Source organism: Lithobates pipiens, unplaced genomic scaffold (genome assembly GCF_037356315.1).
Source record: "Lithobates pipiens isolate NorthernLeopardFrog02 unplaced genomic scaffold, aLitPip1_a1.2 Scaffold_8, whole genome shotgun sequence".
Taxonomy (NCBI): domain Eukaryota; kingdom Metazoa; phylum Chordata; class Amphibia; order Anura; family Ranidae; genus Lithobates; species Lithobates pipiens.
In genome coordinates, this window is record NW_027507903.1 from 225,901,884 (window position 1) to 225,907,883 (window position 6,000).

The 6,000-nt window shown below is 41.6% G+C and overlaps 1 protein-coding gene across 2 annotated transcripts in view; it reads right to left on the reverse strand.

The window, feature by feature from the left end:
- The window catches only part of SLC38A1 (solute carrier family 38 member 1), a 138,510-nt gene extending 133,565 nt beyond the window's left edge, over positions 1-4,945 (reverse strand). Inside the window, exon 1 of one of the 2 annotated variants that reach the window (XM_077473017.1) lies at positions 4,767-4,945. The gene's annotated coding sequence lies outside the window, so the exon portion shown is untranslated. The remainder of the gene's footprint in view (positions 1-4,766) is intronic. The other variant, XM_077473018.1, reaches the window with a different exon arrangement.
- Positions 4,946-6,000: the final 1,055 nt, after the last annotated feature.

Sequence of the window (6,000 nt, forward strand, 5' to 3'; positions counted from 1 at the left end):
AAATTTTGATCAATGTATAGCCAGCTTTAGTCAGGTTTCCCAATTGGAAGATTTCCCCTTACCTCTTGTTCTTGGGCAGTGGTTCTCAACCTGGGGGTCGGAACCCCCTCAGGAATTGAATGATGATTTGCCAGGGGTCATCAAATCCCGGGCTGTTCCTGAAGCCCGTACCTCTCTCCCAGCCCTTTTGCGGCCACCCAGCAGGGCTGTCCCTGAAAACTGTGACCGCCCAGCGGACTTTTCCTGGAGCCTCCGGCTGTCCACTCAGCCTCTTCACAGCTGCTCATTCAGTACACGGCATGGCTTGGGGACAGAGACTAGAGGTCAGCTGACTGGTGAGGAATGTGAAGTGGGAAGGACTGGAGGAGACCATATCTCCTGATTTTGGCATAGGAGTCACTGTTACGAGACACCACAAAGTCAGAGCAAAGTCATGGCAAATCCATTTTGCACTACAAGTGCACTTGAAAGTGCCGTCAATGTAAATCTGAGGGGTAGATCTGAAATGTGGGGAAGCTCTGCTGATTGTATCATCCAATCATGTGCAAACTAAAATGCTGTTTTTCATTTTCCTTGCATGTCCCACTCAGATCCACAGCGGCTGCACTTCCAAGTGCACTTGTAGTGCAACGTGGATTTGCCTTTAGTATATAACACCCAGTGAGTAACACTACCTGCGATTATAGTTGCCATTAAAAGTCCCCAATACAGTTCTTGATCAAGGTCATCTGCTGATCTGAGAACACCCAAGTTGGCTGATCAGAACTCCCCCCAGCATTGCCACGCATCCCAACTACCCGCCATCACTGACACTCATCCCATTCTCCCCACTCCCTACCGGGAGTAAGAGAAGGAATATAAATAGAGAATACCTGTAAGGGAGAGCAAAAGAGGGGGAGGAACAAAGAAAAAAGGGAGAGAAAGAAGAAGAGAAAAAACAAGAAAGATGGCTAGAGAGGGATGGGGAAAACACAAGAAATTAGGATAGAGAAAGAAAGGAGAACAAAGAAAGTGGTACATCCTAAAATGCACCATAAGGGGTTTCAATACTGTACGAGTGGAAGGGACTCCGGGAGCGCTAAATGTCCATTAGGGGCACAAATTACTTGTCTTGCCTTGGGTGCTGACAGCCCACGCTATTTTACTGTTAGGAGTCCCTACAACTTAGGAAATGTTATCAAGGGGTCACGGCACTAGGAGGGTTGAGAACCACTGCTCTAGGGACAACTCTAAAATGTTGGATTTCTCCTCTCTCTCAGTGACAGTGGTCACCAGTACAAATGAAGACCATGAATCATCACAATGGGAATATAAATATTAAAAAAAAAAAAACAATAAATGGTGTATTACATGCTGTTCATATTCCCTCAGTTCACTATGAGATTTGTTTTCTGAATTCTGCAAAAAAACAAACAAAAAAAAACAGTTGACCTTGCTGTTCTCTATCTCCTCCTTCTGCTCGTGTCCCCAATTCAGCTAGGGAATTTGCAGAGCAGTTTTGGCAGCTCTGCACATGCTCAGTTTTCCCTGAATTTCTGTGCTGAGCATTTCCTCCCTATCACATCTAAGCAGCCCATGTGACTATAAAATCACACATGTGGGCATATACACAGTGGTAAGTGTTATGCCCCGTACACACGAGCGGACTTAAGTCCGACAGACTTCCAAAGGAGTTCCGTCGGAGTTCTGCTGGAATTCCGACGGAGTTCTGACAGACTTTTCGGCCGAACGGACTTGGCCACACACAATCACACTAAACTCAGACGGATTCGAACGTGATGACGTACGACCCGACTCGAATAAGGAAGTTCATAGCCAGTAGCCAATAGCTGCCCTAGCGTCGGTTTTAGTCCGTCGGAGTAGCATACACACGAGCGGAGTTTTCGAAGGGGACCGGGTCCGGCGGAGTTCCTTCGGGAAAATTTGAAGCATGTTCCATATTCTAAAGTCCGTCAGACTTTGGTGAATCAAAAGTCCGTTGCAGCCCACACACGATCGGATAGTCTGACGGACTCGGTCCTTCGGACTTTGGATGTTGAAAAGTCCACTCGTGTGTACGCGGCATTAGTCCACTCCCTCCTAATCCTTGCCCACTGACCAGCTAAACACAGTGAGGCTGGGATATTACATGTAGATTGATGGAGGCTTCACATCCCTCTTATTCTAAGACACAGGCTAGATGGCCGTGACACAGCCTGTGACTGGCAGAAATCCACCCACACCATGTTATTGCCAAAAAAATAAAGATTTGATTACAAATATATATTTGTATGACAAATTAAAACAGTTTATTTGATATGTATTATTTATTTTTACTCTGTATTCCAAAGGCTGTTTGTGGCCAGCAGCAGAGGACTAGAAGCTCCTCGTGCCTTATGTTTCCCTGCAGACAGGCTGGGAGAGAGCTGGGTCATGTGATAACTGTATATCTTTTAGGAAAAAGGTATTTGGATATTTTTTTAATTAAAATAATTACAATGCCATCATCCATATACAAAAATAGAAGGGACAATGTAATTTAAACAGTGTGTGCTTAGTATTACTTTAACAGAAGATCTTAACCTTCCTCACTCCAAACAAATTATAAAAGGTTATGCCTAGAGAAATGCTTTAGACTCCTTTCGCACTGGGGCGGTGCGGGCGTTACCAGTAAAGCGCAGCTAGTCTTAGCGGCGCTTTACTGCTGTTTAAGCTGTGCTTTTTGGCCCCAAGCGGGGCACGTTTAACCGTCCTGCTGGCGTCCAAAGAAAAGGTTAATAGTGCCCCTGTTCCGACGCTCTCTAAGCGTTTTGCAGGAACTTTGCAATGCTGGCCATTTCAATGGGCAGGGGAGGTGGAGGAGCGATGTATACATTGCTCCCATACCACCCCAAAGATGCTGCTTGCAGGACTTTTTTTCCCCATCCTGCAAACGCACCTTGAGAGGCGTATTGCAAGGTGCTTTACAGGTGCTATTTTTAGCGCTAAAACACCTCAAAAGCACCCCAGTGTGAAAGGGGTTTTAGGCTCCATTCACACCTGGGAATTTGGGATACCGGCAGAATTGCTCTGCGATCTCAATGTCCTACAATGGCAAAACGCAGGGTCAGGTGCCATTATTTTCAATGGCACCTAAAATGCAGTGTGCTTTTGACATGATTGTTACGTGATTTATCACGCGGCAAATAGCATTGTGAAGCTTGTTGCCCGAAATTGAGCAGGAGCTTCTCTTGGGCGGCAATCATCACACGATGGGATTTGCCGCACCGTATATTATGTGCCACTGAAAATAGTGGCACCCGAACCTGCGTTTTGCATGGAAGTGTGTTTTGAGATTGCGGGCGGACTCACTGTGATTCTGCCTCAATCCAAAAACACCTAGGTGTGAATGAAGGTCAAAATGCCTAGATGTGAATGCTGTTGACGGCTCTCTCACTTTCCAATTTCAAACATACCGTGGTAGTGAATATTATCAACAATAGTTATAATAATTGTATTTTATGTGGTGTAATGTTCTAGAAGATGTTGCTTTTGAAATCCTGTATACTATTTCTTTCTTTTTTTTTTTTATTCACACAATATAATACATAATTCTCTAAAGATATAACCATAGAAGACCCAGAAAAGGCATGTGATTTATGTCTGTGCTCCCTTTGCCTTTACATGCAGATCAGAATCCAAGATTATACTGCATGTGCTAAGAGGATTATGGAGGATGGAAAGCCTCGCTTCCTGCAACGTCACTCCTCAGTGACCAATCACAGCGAAATTTCCCACGTTACAGCAATGTTGTCTTGGTAAGGAAACATAAACCCACCAGAGAACACACTGCTGTTGCTTTACTTAAGCTTTAAAGCCATGCAGGATACAATGTCACAGCTGCCGCCTTGCAGTACATTGTGAACAGAGTGTGATGATGCTTTCGCTGGAGGGGGTCAGCTGACAAATGCCTAGAGACCTGTATATGTAGATGATGAAGTGCCGTGACGTCAAGACCACCTCCATCCATGATGCTCTCTCCCAATCACGTGTTAGCACATTAAAGTACAGTCATCACCAGCCTCCGTCATCGCGTTTTATAACACCGATCAGTAAAATATTCCCCATTAATCGTACAGGAAATACTAAGGGGGCGGCAGCATTTTTCCCTCCGAAGCATTATCAGGTTATAAAGGCAGCAATCCACATGCAATTCTAAATCAGGCTTGTAAAAAAAAAAAAAAAAAAAAAAAAACCTCATGTGACAGCTGTGGAATAATTATTAGTATCCAATGTGTGATCTGTCTAGATAGAATAAGAAGCGTGCATTAAAGGGAGGAGGGGTGGGGATCTATTCAGCTCTAGATTCAACTGTGACATAAAAATAGGAGCGGTCGCGTGACTCTGCCTTTGAGTAGCATGTAATAAATAAGTCATTTGGCCTCATCCAGAGATAATATACCCCAATGACCCCAATGCCCTAGCTCTCCAATCAATAAAGGCACGCCATGGAAACGTGTTGCTATTTACATCCGTCTCAGAACATGCCAGTCCCATCCCGAAGGACATGCTATAAATGTGAAACCCTGTCCAAGGAGATTATGGTCACATAACTGGCATGCCACACTACATCCACAGAAGAACAGGATGTATACTTGATCTGCCCTTCAGGCTTAGTAAAGTATTCTGATCAGAGAATATAATATATTCCTCAGTGACAGCTAAGCATAGAAGTCACAGGGTCCTTCAGCACATGCTAGGCACCATACAAGGATGCTACTCAGTGGTTCTAAGCAGTAAGGTCTTACCTATGTGTTGAAGGTGTTGAGGTAGTTCCACAATAAAGACTAGGCAGTACATCCAAAAATGGGGAGCTGGGATCACTTGCTGTAGGGATGGATGGAGAAGGAGACAGCAAGAAGCAGCTGTACCAAATGGATGTGCGTACTCTACTGTGCAGACAAAGGATTGCATCAGTCTGAAAGCGTGTGTTAGAGCACCTCCTACACACATCCTACCTAGTCCTGTGAGCCACACTGCTACTGCCATGGGCTCACATCAATGATGTCTGGCTATGGGATTGCTGTCACGCTTTTTTTTAAAATTTAATTTGAAATTAATATCTCTTTTCCGGTAAAGATGCTGCAAAACCTTAAAATTTTGCTTAGGGGGAAGTGTCGCTTGCATTTTAACCCTTTCGCTGCTGGAGCCATTTTTTTGGAAAATTCATTTTGAGCACAAATACTAAAAATGTAAAAACCCCTAAAACATTATATCATTTCTGAAAGCAGATGTTGAATGTGCACACTTACACATAATAATCTCTCATTTTAGTAACTATATGAAACATAATAAAGTCCAGCGTTAAATGAAACACAATAGTACTCAAATCAATAAACATAAACATGAGCACAAAACTTAAAAACCCCTAAAACGTTATATAATTTCGGAAAGCAGGTGTTTAATAAAATGAAAGTATGAATAATAATAATAAATAGAATTTATATTAAAAAAAAAATATTTTTATGTTGAAGAATATTTGCGCTACTGTTATTCAAATATATTGTTTCAGAAAAAAAATACACCCAGATTAATTTTAGTGCACATGAACACATAATAATCTCTAATTTTAGTAAATATATGAAACATAATAAAGTACAGCGTTAAATTAAACACAATAGTACTCAAATCAATAAGCATAAACAGTAATAAGCAAAAATTTTAAAAACTTAAAAACCCCTAAAACATTATATGATTTCTGAAAGCAGATGTTGAAAAAAATGAAAGTATGAATAATAATAATAAATAGAATTTATAAAATTATTATTTTTTTATGTTGAAGAATATTTGCGCTACTGTTATTCAAATCTATTGTTTCATAAAAAAAAAATACCCAGATTAATTTTAGTGCACACCAACACATAATAATCTCTAATTTTAGTAAATATATGAAACATAATAAAGTGCATCGCTAAATGAAAAACAATAGTACTCAAATCAATAAGCATAAACAGTAATAAGCACAAATATTAAAAACTTAAA